Here is a 12,653-nt window from a genome sequence, read left to right on the forward strand (position 1 = left end):
TGGCTACTTTTTGGTGTAAACTGGGCTAGGGTATAGTACCCAATTACTTGGTCAAACACAAGTCTAGATATTGTTGCAAAAGTATTCTTTTAAGATGTGATAAACCTTTAAATTAGTAGACTTTTTTTTTTGAGAGGAAGAATAAAGAACTTTTTTGAGAGGAAGACTAAAGAACTTTATTAGCTATGTACTATCAGCAGAAGGGGGTATAGCTCAGGGGTAGAGCATTTGACTGCAGATCAAGAGGTCCCCGGTTCAAATCCGGGTGCCCCCTTTGAGAGTCCTCTTTTTCTTCTTGAACCCAATTGACAAAATCAGTTCTATGACAACCATTCTCTAGTCTCCTTACAGGCGGTGGCTGGCTAGAGCCTATGAAATGGCACCTTTATGGCCATCCCTTCTGTTAGGCTCCAGGTAGGCAATACACAATCTTCCATGTCCTTCTGGAACCCTATTGGCAGGATCAACCAGGAGGCCACCTGGCAAAGGAGAAGCCTGGTTAACAGAAGCCCAGACCAGCACCACAGAGCAGAGGACAGAAAGGTGGACCTGGAGACGATCATTTCTTCAAATGTTTCATCTCCCCCAGCAGTTAAAGGGTTGACTATACGAAGATTTGGGGCACAGGAGAGCGGTCAGCCCGCATGCTCACGTGTGGCTTTGTGCAGAGCTCTGATCCGTGTCCAGTCGATGTGTGTTCTGTCTCTGAGGTGCTCCATGCGTGGTCAGGCCATCGGGCATTCTGAGTCTGGTCTCAGATGCTCAGCATCAAAACTACAACAGAGACGTGACTGCAGCTCCTTCCAGCTGTCAGGGGTGCTCTCCAGGTTATGCCCTCCTCCAGGGACTAGGGTGAGAGGCTGTGGAACTGTGGGAGGAGGGCACCTGTTGCCTGTTGCTCCCTTTGATGTGGGGATGAGTTTGCAGCAAAGCAGGTCTGGCAGCTCAGCCAAGCCATGCGGAAGGGGCATCTGGGGCAGAAGCTCTGGGTGTGGCTACACAGTAAAAGGTGTTCATTGAGCCTTAATGGTATGGTAGGGGGTATAGCTCAGCGGTAGAGCATTTGACTGCAGATCAAGAGGTCCCCAGTTCAAATCTGGGTGCCCCCTAGCCTTTTAGTCCCTAAAGGTTGGAAAGGAGTTCCAGTTTCCTTCTTCTTTCTGAATCTGATCTCTGAGTCTTCCTGCAAAGGGTGAAGAAGCTGAGGAGGTCTTCATGTTCTGTTTTCACTAGGTGTGTGGCCTTTTATAAATTATACAACCTCAAAGTACCTCATTTTTCTCACCTGTCAAATGGGGATAATAATAATATCAATGTCATAGGGTTGATAGGAAGAATATATGAGCTACTTCAGGTAAAACATGAAAACAGATTATAATTTATAATGAGTTAAATACTGTTTAACTTTTATTATTATTGTTTTCTTATTTGACTCTTGTACCCTGAAAAAACTGCAAAAAAAAAAAAAAAAAAGAAGGAAATGTCACATTTTAAGATTATGTGGAAATTTAAGGTTTTTTTTGTGTTTTTTTTTTTGGTATTTTTCCGAAGTTGGAAACGGGGAGGCAGTCAGACAGGCTCCCGCATGCGCCCAATCAGGATCCACCTGGCATGCCCACCAGGGGGCGTTGCTCTGCCCATCTTGGGTGTTGCTCTATTGCAACCAGGGCCATTCTAGTGCCTGAGGCAGAGGCCACAGAGCCATCCTCAGCGCCGGGCCAACTTTTGCTCCAATGGAGCCTTGGCTGCGGGAGGGGAAGAGAGAGACAGAGAGGAATGGGGGGGGGGGTGGAGAGGCAGATGGGCGCTTCTCCTGTGTGCCCTGGCTGGGAATCGAACCTGGGACTCCTGCACACCAGGCCAACGCTCTACCAATGAGCCAACTTGCCAGGGCCGAAATTTAAGTTTTTTTTTTTTTTTTTGTATTTTTCTGAAGCTGGAAATGGAGAGAGACAGTCAGACAGACTCCCGCATGCGCCCGACCGGGATCCACCTGGCACGCCCACCAGGGGCGAAGCTCTGCCCACCAGGGGGCGATGCTCTGCCCATCCTGGGCATCGCTATGTTGCGACCAGAGCCACTCCAGCGCCTGAGGCAGAGGCCACAGAGCCATCCCCAGTGCCCGGGCCATCTCGGCTCCAATGGAGCCTTAGCTGCGGGAGGGGAAAAGAGAGACAGAGAGGAAGGAGAGGGGGAGGGGTGGAGAAGCAGATGGGTGCCTCTCCTGTGTGCCCTGGCCGGGAATCGAACCTGGGACTTCCGCACGCCAGGCCGACGCTCTACCACTGAGCCAACTGGCTAGGGCGAAATTTAAGTTTTGAAACTAAAAGTTTAGGAGAAAAAGATCACTTTAACTTTCAATTAGAGCTTTGATTTTCTGTTATATATATCTGCTCATACATATATGAGAAAAATAAATAATTAAGAAATATAAATATGAATAGATTATAAAACTCACAAATTGAATCAGCCTTTCATTAGAAAGTTATTAAGAAGGGACAAAATATCCATCATTCAAAAATTAAAAAGTTAAGCCCTAGCCAGGTAGTTCCAGAGGTTAGGGCATCATCCAGATATGCCCAGGTTGTAAGGTTCGATCCCTGATCAAGAAACATATGAGACTCAATCAATGAATGCATAGATAAGTGGAACAACAAATCAATATTTCTTTCTCTTTTTTCTTTTTCTCCTTTCACCTCTCTTTAAAAATCAACAAAAAAAATCTTTTTAAAAAGTTAATTTTTAATAATGATAAAATGTAAATGCCAAAACCTATATCATTCATTCATTCTTTCAAAAACCTTTGTTGAGCACTTACTATGTGACAGTTAGGTGCTGGAGATAGGAATTAAAAGTAATGTTGGCCCTCAAGCAACTCTTCAGAGAGAGACAGAGAGAAAGAAACTAATAAACAGTTAAAACTGCTAGGGCACAGAGTAGTGCATGTTACAGTAGATATTTGTGCAGTGAGGGAGCTGTGAGTCTGAGGTCATTTAACATAGGGGAGTGAGAAGAAAGGGTGCTTGGGCTGACATGTGAAAAGCAAGCAAGAGTGAAATGGACAAATAAAATGAGAAAGCCTTTCTAGATGAGAGAATAACATGCTAAGCATGTATCTGCTTAATACACTATGCTATTGGGTGTATAGAGGAAATGAAAGAGCCTAGAGGTTAAGGCAATATGCAGGACCGAGAAATTTTTAACTTGAATAGGGATCAAGAACCATAGCAGTTAAGTGCACAAATCTTGAATCCAGCTGTTCAACTGTGATAAGTTCTCATGCTGGTTTTATCACTTACTAGCTGTGTAAAAACTTGGGTTGGCTACTTCACCCAAGCCTTAGTTTCCTCATTTGTTAAAAGGGACATGGGTAATAGTAGCTACCTCATAAACTTTTGTGAGAAATGAAGAAACAATTGATACAGAAAGTGCTTAAGTGCCTGGCAAAAAGGCAGTTCATAATAAATATTATTTGTTGTTATTATTATTATTGCAAATAGACTTGCAGAGTGTGGACAGGTGTGGTTTGTTCTGCCAGATTTGCACCAGAAAGTGTTTTGCACCAGGAGTTTATCATAGCAGAGAAGGGAAGGAGAGGCAGCCATCAAGTCATAGGGAACAACAAACATTAAGCTATGAGGCGTGAAAAGTTGGGGTGTTTGAGAAAAGATGAGGAGCTCTTTGTGGTGAGCACAAGGGGATATGTTTTTGGAGATGAAATGGAAATAAAAACTGTGGAATACTTTTTTTTGAAGGTATAAAAAATCGATGGATTGATTTTCAGAGAGAGAAATATCAATTTGTTGTTTCCTTATTTACGTATTCATTTGTTAATTCTTGTATGTGCCCTGACCAGAAAACAAACCTGCAACCTCACAAGGCCAACTGACCTACCCAGTTAGGGCTCTGTGGAATGCTCTCAAGCAAGTGAATGGCCTGTTCAATTTTGAGCTTTAGAAAGTAACTTATGTGGCATTTGGGATGATTGACATGTAGGGTAGGGTAGTGAGGAGCAGAAGTCTGAAGTCAGGGAGACCAATTCCGAGACTATTAAAGTCTAAGGTTGAGAAATTGCCTGGTTAAGCAGGAACTATGGCAATGATGAATTCTTATTCATCTTTCTGAACACTGCTTAGACATTTTCTGCTCCGGAAGCCTCCCCTGATTTCATGGGAAGTGTGATGTCTCCTCTTGTACCACTGATGTCCCAACTCCTGTTGCTGCACCCAATTTCACTGTGTTCAAATAATTTGTCTTTATATCTGTCTTATCCACAAAAAAGTAAGCACCTATCTTATTTATATCTGTACCCTTGGCCCTTAGAATAGCATTAAATCTTTGAGGAACCTTAGAGGAACTCAGAAAAGTAGCTAGGAGGCTAAATCAATGTGTGCACTGATGTGATGTGATGAGGAGACAAGGGAGTGGGGAGTTAAGAATGTCTCTGAGTTCTCTAGCTTATAAGACAAAATATTGTCAAAACAGGCTAGGCTTTGCTGCAGTACCAAATAAATCCTAAAGTATTAGTGGCTGAATACAACAAGGTTTCTTTCTTCCTCTTGTAATTCCAAGACAAGTCAGATGGTGCTCCTATCCGTGCAGTGACTCAAGGATCCAGGGTTCTTCTATTTGGTGGCTCTGCCATTTTAACTGTGGTTTCTAAAGTCCCTGTTGATGGAGAACGGCAGGCTGGAGTTCTCATACCTGTTTCTGTTGCTTCCAAGAGGAAGTAACATGTCTATACCAGTCAAACTCATAATTTAAAGATCTATGGCACACAAAGCAGGAGACATATCAAAATGTCCTCAAAAATATATATATGTAATACTGAAGGATTAAAATATGATTTTAAAACATATTGCTTGTTTGGAAATAGCTTGCTTCTCAAGAAGTTAGATTTGTTTTTAATTTCTTAGCTTACCCCTTTTCCTTCCTAAATTAGCAATGTTTGATGGGTCTAAAAAAATCTTAAATATTGACAAAATTTGCAGTGACTTTTCCCCCCTCCTTGTGGCTTGCTCAGATTTCTATCCACGTACTTCAGAAACTTTTCTCCCTTTGGACAGATAGCTCTGATTTCTTGAGTGTTAGGCAGAATTTTCGCTCGTTAGCTCTTGGCTTTAGTGGACTAAATATTTTGTATTTTGTATTCATCTCTAGGGTAATAGATAGGCAAAAAATATTCAAAGATTATGTAGTACAGAAATTATTTGGCAATTTAGTAAAAGTTTATTAATTTAAAATACATAAGAGAAAGGCAAATCTTTCTAAATAAATGGTCTTAACACAGATTATTCTAGCTGAAAAGCAGTTTTAATATCTTACAGTCACAGTGTATATAATAAACTTAGCACCAAATGGATAATACATAAATCATGGAAGTTAAAGAAAAAAATTATAACTTGCAATATGTCTTTAATGCACTATATAGTAATGCATCAAAAATATGTCTTTCAATAATTTCTGAAGTACACTAAAATTTGTGAGCCCTTGGTTTAAAATATGTAGTGTTGAGATGTATAGAGAAATAAATTATTTTATAATTTGTCCTAAATTAGAACCATATATTTCATATTAAAATACCACAGATTACAAGGGAGTAGACATTTTTACTATATTTGATCATTCTTTTGGTTACATTCATGATATTAAGTTATAACTCACTTTGAGAAATCCAATGTCTAGTCCTTTTCATATTAAAATAATTTTGAAATAAGAAATATTTTTATTAAAACAAACAGATGAATCATGAATATCATACATGACACAGATATTTTAATTCAGCCTTTTTGAGGGTACCATTGGTGATTTCTAAAACAGCTCAGTGTGTGTGAAATGGTTATTCAACACAATATTTTTTTCATTCTTTTCTATAAACTCAAATATTTTTGCAAGTGATTTTCACAGTGTAGTATCAACAGATGGAGACTGAAACTTTGATTCTTCTAGGAAACAAACCAATAAGAACCGTGTCTACACATACAAAATAATATGTAATGTTGAGGAAGTACTTAAGATAATTTAAACTGAGCATATTACTCTGAAGTTTAATGTAAATTACTCAGATTGACTTCTCATCATTGACACAATTCATCATATTTCTCCATTCTTCTTTTAATACAAACCATCACTGTGACATTTGAAACATATTAAAATTAATGTAAACCATAAGAAATTGAAGGTTTCAATAGTTTTAACTTACAAAAATGGCAACTTTATAAGGTTAAATTCAAATACTAGAAATTAACAAAAAATAGTGAATTTATCTTCTGTACTAGTTTCAGGTCAGCACCTTGACTCAAAATTCCCCAAGGGTAGAGCCCAAGTGAACTTCTATCCATTATTTTAATGGGACAAACTGCAATATTGATTCTGTAGTCACCAAGACAACATTGCAATTATAGCAGTAAATGGTGTACAGTAGTAACAACACAAGGATTAAGGCATAGTCATCCTTCACGCTTCATATTTACTAATAGTAATCTAAGTGCCCTCCCCAACACTAGTAGTGAATTTAGATGGGAGGAAATCTATCAAGTAGGCTCACTTCTCTGTTCCCCGATAACAAGGAATGCTAATCAGTTGTGGGTGGGGTGGGTCTTAGAGCAAACATTTCATGGCCAGTGGGAACTCATCTAGAAAGTGAGCCCAGGCAGTTCCAGCCTGATTCCTTTTAATGTCACAGTTCATTTGCAGAACCATAACTGGAATCAAGAATTAAAAAGCCTTGTATAAAAGTCAGTAACATTAAACCTTTAAGACTCATGTTTCATGTGTCATAAAAAGTCTATGAAAGGATTTTATATTCTGTACAGTGTTTTAGCACTTTCAATCACTTTTTTTTCAACATAACTTTTGTGAACACTTTTATAGCCTCTAAATGAAAAACTAAACTATGTGTCATTCAAAAAAACGTTTTATGGATCACAGAATTTAATAAAAGTTCTGCACCATAACAATCTCCTGATAAACCTTTATTAAAATTCATTAAAAATATTGAAAAATATTTTAACAGAAATTAGCCTTTACTTTTTGGTAAACATGACAAATCACTCTTCAATGGGCCTGTTTGTTTATCACACATATGCATATTCTTTGGTGGTGAAATAATGAATTTTAAGAATAAATAATCTGCTATTCACCATTAGGAAAAGATTTCTTTGTATGTGGTGAGATTACTCCTCTTGGTTTCTTGTCTTCAAATATCTTTATTAATTATGGTATAAGTAATAGAGTTTATTATGTAGAAATAAAAATAAAAACAATGGAAAATATTTCTGAAGAGTTAAAATATATACTTGATATTTTCTTATATTACAACCACTCACTGTCCAGAGAATAGATAAGACTAAGGTTTTCAAATACATTTAGGAATTTATGCTCTTGGATACACTTTCTTTATGTTATTTTTGTACTAATTTTATAATGGCTGCATAATATTTTATACAATACTATAATTGTTTTTTTTCCATTTTTATATTGTAAATAATACTGCAATAAAAAATTTATGCCTATGAGTTTCTCTTTTATTTTTTCCCTAGGATATTCTTATGAATAATTTTACTAGGTTAAATTGTAAAATTTTTAAAAAAATATCAAAATATATTGCCAATTGCCTTTCAGGAGGATTGAACTGACTGAAATCACCCCCATCCCACTGCCCTAGTGTATCAGATACTAGCTTGAAAATATTTTGTCCAAGATAAGATATTTTTATTTAAATATTTGTTAATGTAGCATGTGAAAAAAAGTACTTTTTCACATAAAAAGCTATACATGTTTAATGTATATACATGAGTTTGAAGATAAATCACTACAAAAACATCATCAAAATATATATAAAACTTATTCATCACCTCCAATGGTTTTCTCCCATCTAGTTAATTATTATTACTCTTTTAAAATATATACCATTTTATTATTTCTATATGATTATGTGTATGTAAATGTTCTGAGACACTGGTGAATCAGTGTGCATAATTTTGTTTTATATATCTATGTTATTTTATTTTATATACCTATGTATAAATATCTAAAAATATATAATATGCATATATGTATATGTATATATCTCTGTATAAAAGTCTAGAGGGAAGGAAAATGGCGATGAAGTAGGCAGACATGACAACTCCTACTTCCCAGAACCAAGTGGATTACGACTTAACTTAGAAACCATCATCTTGAAAAACCAACTTTGAACTAAAATAAGAGGAATCTATAACCAAGCATCACTGAAGGAACCACACTGAGCTGGTAGAAAAGGCAGAAATGTGGAAAGGGCTGCCCCATTCCCAGGAGTGAGCAGCAGCCTGAAGGGTCTCTCACAGTGGGGTGGGTTTCCCAGAGAATTGTGGACCTTTAGTCCTAGGACTGGAGCCCCAGACACTAGAGGAGGCATACGGACAGTAGTTAGCTGAAAAAAGAGCCAGGTTACTGTTTGTGAAATGGAGACAGAATTCTCAGACCCAAGTTACATCTTAAAGGGGCCGCACAGAAAACCTCTGTCCACAGCCACTTACTGGAGGCTCCAGGGTGAGGAGCGCCAAGAGGACTGGAGTTGCGAGAGGAGAGTGTAGTCTCCGGGCACAGGGAGAGACTGTGGGGGATAGCCACCCTGACCCCTGTGCTGGGTCACTCTCTAAACCTAAAGTGCCCATTCTTCCTAGGAGAACCAAGCCAGCAAAGGGAAGCAATTACTCCACCCACCAGAGGCTCTCCTGCCCCAGTCAGTGCAGAGAGACACTTAGAAGCACGGGGTGCATCAGGGACACAGGATTTGAGTGCTGAAGTCTGGGCTACATGGCCCCACCAATCTGCTGAGTACCCTCCGAAGGATGGGAGGGCCAGGCGGGGGGTGGGCAGCCACGGTGCGTGGCCCAAATGGTGGTTGGGGGGCAGAGCCCAGTGAGGCAGCCTGTGTAGTAGCTGCGGCGAAAGGGGGGAGCCCAGAAAGGCTTCTCCCCCACCCATGAGCGTGGACCCCTGTGAGGCAAGGCATCCCATACCCGTGGGAGGTGGAGCCCAGTGAGCAGAGTCCCCCTCGCTCATGGAGCAGCCTGAGCTGTGGCCTGCGAGCCCGCCCTAGTTCCCAAGTGCCTGAGAAGGTGGAAGCAGAGGGGGACTGGAGGAAAGACTTCACATCAGGAATAGAGAGGCCAAACACACTGGCCAAGAGTAGATAAAAGCCAGCCTAGGAGTGCAGCTGATAGATAAAAAGTCATCAGGGCTCAGTAGAGGCAGCCACAAATTCTGGATCTACTATAGCTCCAAGAAGGTTGCTAAGGGCCAGTCAAAAGCAGTGATCCCCCATGGTCTGTGCCAGGTTCTGGCCAGGGAGGTCCAGGACTGGTACACACAGCAGCCAGATATGGAAAGCATCAGCTCAGGACCTAACAATCATAGTTAGAGTGGTATCTAATCTATACAGAGCCAAAATGGGAAGACAGAGAAGTGCAATTTAAATGAATCAACAAGAGAAATCCCCAGAAAAAGAACTGAATAAAATGGAAATAAACAAGATACTAGATGTAGAGTTTAGAATAATGATTGTTAGGATGCCCAAGGATCTTAGAGCAACAATAGATGGACAAAATAAGCACCTAATCAAAGAGATAGATGGCATAAAAAAGACATTAAAATCATAAAAAAAATCAGACAGAAATGACAAACAGAATATCAGAAATGAAGACCACACTAGAAGGAATTAAAATCAGGCTGGATGAAACAGAGAATTGAATCAGTAATTTAGAGGACAAGATAAGCAAAAGCATGGAAGCAGAACAGCAAAAAGAAAAGAGGATCAAAAGTCTGAGGGAACTATAAGAGAGCTCTATGACACCATGAAGAGAAACAACATCACCATCGAAGGGGTTCCTAAAGGAGAAGAGAAAGAACAAGTGATAGAGAACCAGATTGAAGACATCAGAGCTGAAAATTACCCTAAACTGATGCAGGAAAAAGTCACACAAGTTCAAGAAGCACAGAGAATCCCACTAAAATGGAACCCAAAGAGACCTACACCAAAACACATCATAATTAAAATACCAAAGCTAAGAGATAAAGAAAAAAATACTAAAAGCTGCAAGAGAAAAGCAGTCAATCACCTACAAAGGAGCCCCCATATAGATGACATTCGACTTCTCAACAGAAACACTTGAGGCCAGAAGGGAATGGCAAGAAATAGTCAAAGTAATGCAGAACAAGAGCCTACAACCAAGACTTCTTTATCCAGCAAGGCCATTGTTTAAAATGGAAGGAGAAATAAAAAGCTTCCCAGACAAAAATCTCAAAAAATTTATTACAACTAAAACAATGCTGCAAGAAATGTTAAGGGGGTTGTTGTAAACAGAACAAAGCGGGGGTTGGGGGGAGTAAAATATAGTAAAAGAGGAATGTAAATTTAAAGAATAAAATGGCAATAAACAACTATATATCAATAATAACCTTAAATGTAAATGGATTAAATGCTCCAATCAAAAGACATAGGGTAACTGTGTGGATAAGAAAACAGGACTTGTATATACACTGTCTACAAGAGATACAACTCAAAACAAAAGATACACTTAGATTGAAAGAAAATGGATGAAAAAAAATTACACAAAAATAGAAATGAAAAAAAAAAAAGCTGGGGTAACAATACTTATATCTGACAAAATGAACTTTAAAACAAAGGCTATAATAAGGGATAAAAAAGGTCACTACATAATGATAAAAGGAGCAGTCCAAAAGGAAGATATAACCATTATAAATATCTATGCACCTAATATAGGAGCACCTAAATATATAAAGCAGATTTTGATGGACACAAAGGGTGAGATCAACAGCAATACTATAATATTATGAGATTTCAATACCCCACTAACAGCACTGGATAGGTCCTCAAGAAAGAAAATTAACACAGAAACAGCAGACTTAAAGGACACACTGGATCTACTGGATTTAATAGATATCTTCATAACGCTTTACCCTAAAACAGCAGAATATACATTCTTTTCAAGTGCTCATGGTACATTCTCTAAGATAGACTACATGGTAGGACACAAAATGAGTCTCAATAAATTTAAGAAGATTGAAATCATATTAAGCATCTTCTCTGATCACAATGGCATGAAACCAGAAATCAACTACAATAGAAAAACTGAAAAACACACAAACACCTGGAAACTCAATAGCATGTTATTAAATAACAAATGGATTAACAATGAGATCAAAGAAGAAATAAAAAATTCTTTGAAAAAAAATGAAAATGAACATACGACAACTCAAAATTTATAGGATACAGCAAAAGCAGTCCTGAGAGGGAAGTTTATAGCATTACAGGCATACCTTAAGAAACTAGGAAAAGCTCAAATAAACACTCTAATCCTGTATCTAAAAGAACTAGAAAAAGAACAGCAAGTAAAGTGCAGAGGAAGTAGAAGGAAGGAAATAATAAAGATCAGAGTGGAAATAAATGACATAGAAGCTTAAAAAACAGTACAGAGGATCAATGAAACCAAGAGCTGTTTCTTTGAGAAGGTAAACAAGATTGATGAATCTTTAACCAGACTCACCAAGAAAAAAAGAGAAAGGACTCAAATAAATAAAATTAGAAATGAGAGTGGAGAAGTAACAACTGGCATAGCAGAAATACAAAGGATTGTAAGAAAATACTATGAAGAACTCTACGCCAAAAAATTAGACAACCCACATGAAATGTACAAATTCCTTGAAACATATAATCTTTCAAAAATCAATATGGAATAATAAGAAAACCTAAACAGATCAATTACAACAAATAAGATCAAAACAGTTATCTAAAAGCTCCCAACAAACAAAAGCTCTGGGCCAGATAACTTCACAGGTGAATTCTACCAAATATTCAAAGAAGAACTAACTCCTATCCTTCTCAAGCTATTTAAAAAAAAAAATAAGAGAAGGGAAGACTTCCAAGCTTCTTTTAGAGGCAAGCTTAATTCTGATTCCTAAACTAGGCAGAGACAATACAAACAAAAAAACAAAAAAACCCCTATAGGCCAATATCCCTGATGAATTTAGATGCTAATATTCTCAACAAAATATTAGCAAACCGGATCCAGCAATACATGAAAAAAATATCATACATCATGATCAAGTGGGATTTATTCTCAGGAGGCAAGGCTGCTACAATATTCACAAATCAATCAATGTGATTCATCACATAAACAAAAGGAAGGAGAAAAATCACATGATAATATCAATAGATGCAGAAAAAGCATTTGATAAAATCCAGCACCCATTTCTGATCAAAACTCTCAGCAAAGTGAGAATACAGGGAACATACCTCAACATGATAAAGGCCATCTATGACAAACCCACAGCCAACATCATACTCAATGGACAAAAATTAAAACAATCCCCTTAAGATCAGGAACAATGCAGGGGTGCCCCTTTTCACCACTCCTATTCAACATAGTTCTGGAAGTCCTAGCCACAGCAATCACATAAGAAGAAGAGATAAAAGGCATCCAAATTGGAAAAGAAGAAGTAAAACTATCATTATTTGCTGATGACATATACTGTACATAGAAAACCCTAAAATCTAAGTAAAAAAACTACCTTGGCCCTGGCCGGTTGGCTCAGTGGTAGAGCGTCGGCCTGGCGTGCGGAAGTCCCGGGTTCGATTCCGGCCAGGG

General features: G+C 38.3%; 2 non-coding genes across 2 annotated transcripts; both read left to right on the forward strand.

The window, feature by feature from the left end:
- The first annotated feature begins 202 nt into the window (after window positions 1–202).
- Window positions 203–274, forward strand: TRNAC-GCA (transfer RNA cysteine (anticodon GCA)). Its single transcript has one exon. It is a non-coding gene; the product is annotated as a tRNA-Cys (tRNA).
- Window positions 275–1,037: 763 nt separating this feature from the next.
- TRNAC-GCA (transfer RNA cysteine (anticodon GCA)) lies at window positions 1,038–1,109 on the forward strand. The gene has a single exon. It is a non-coding gene; the product is annotated as a tRNA-Cys (tRNA).
- The last annotated feature ends 11,544 nt before the right edge of the window (window positions 1,110–12,653 follow it).

The sequence above is a fragment of the Saccopteryx leptura genome, chromosome 4 (assembly GCF_036850995.1).
Source record: "Saccopteryx leptura isolate mSacLep1 chromosome 4, mSacLep1_pri_phased_curated, whole genome shotgun sequence".
In the NCBI taxonomy this organism is placed as follows: Eukaryota; Metazoa; Chordata; class Mammalia; order Chiroptera; family Emballonuridae; genus Saccopteryx; species Saccopteryx leptura.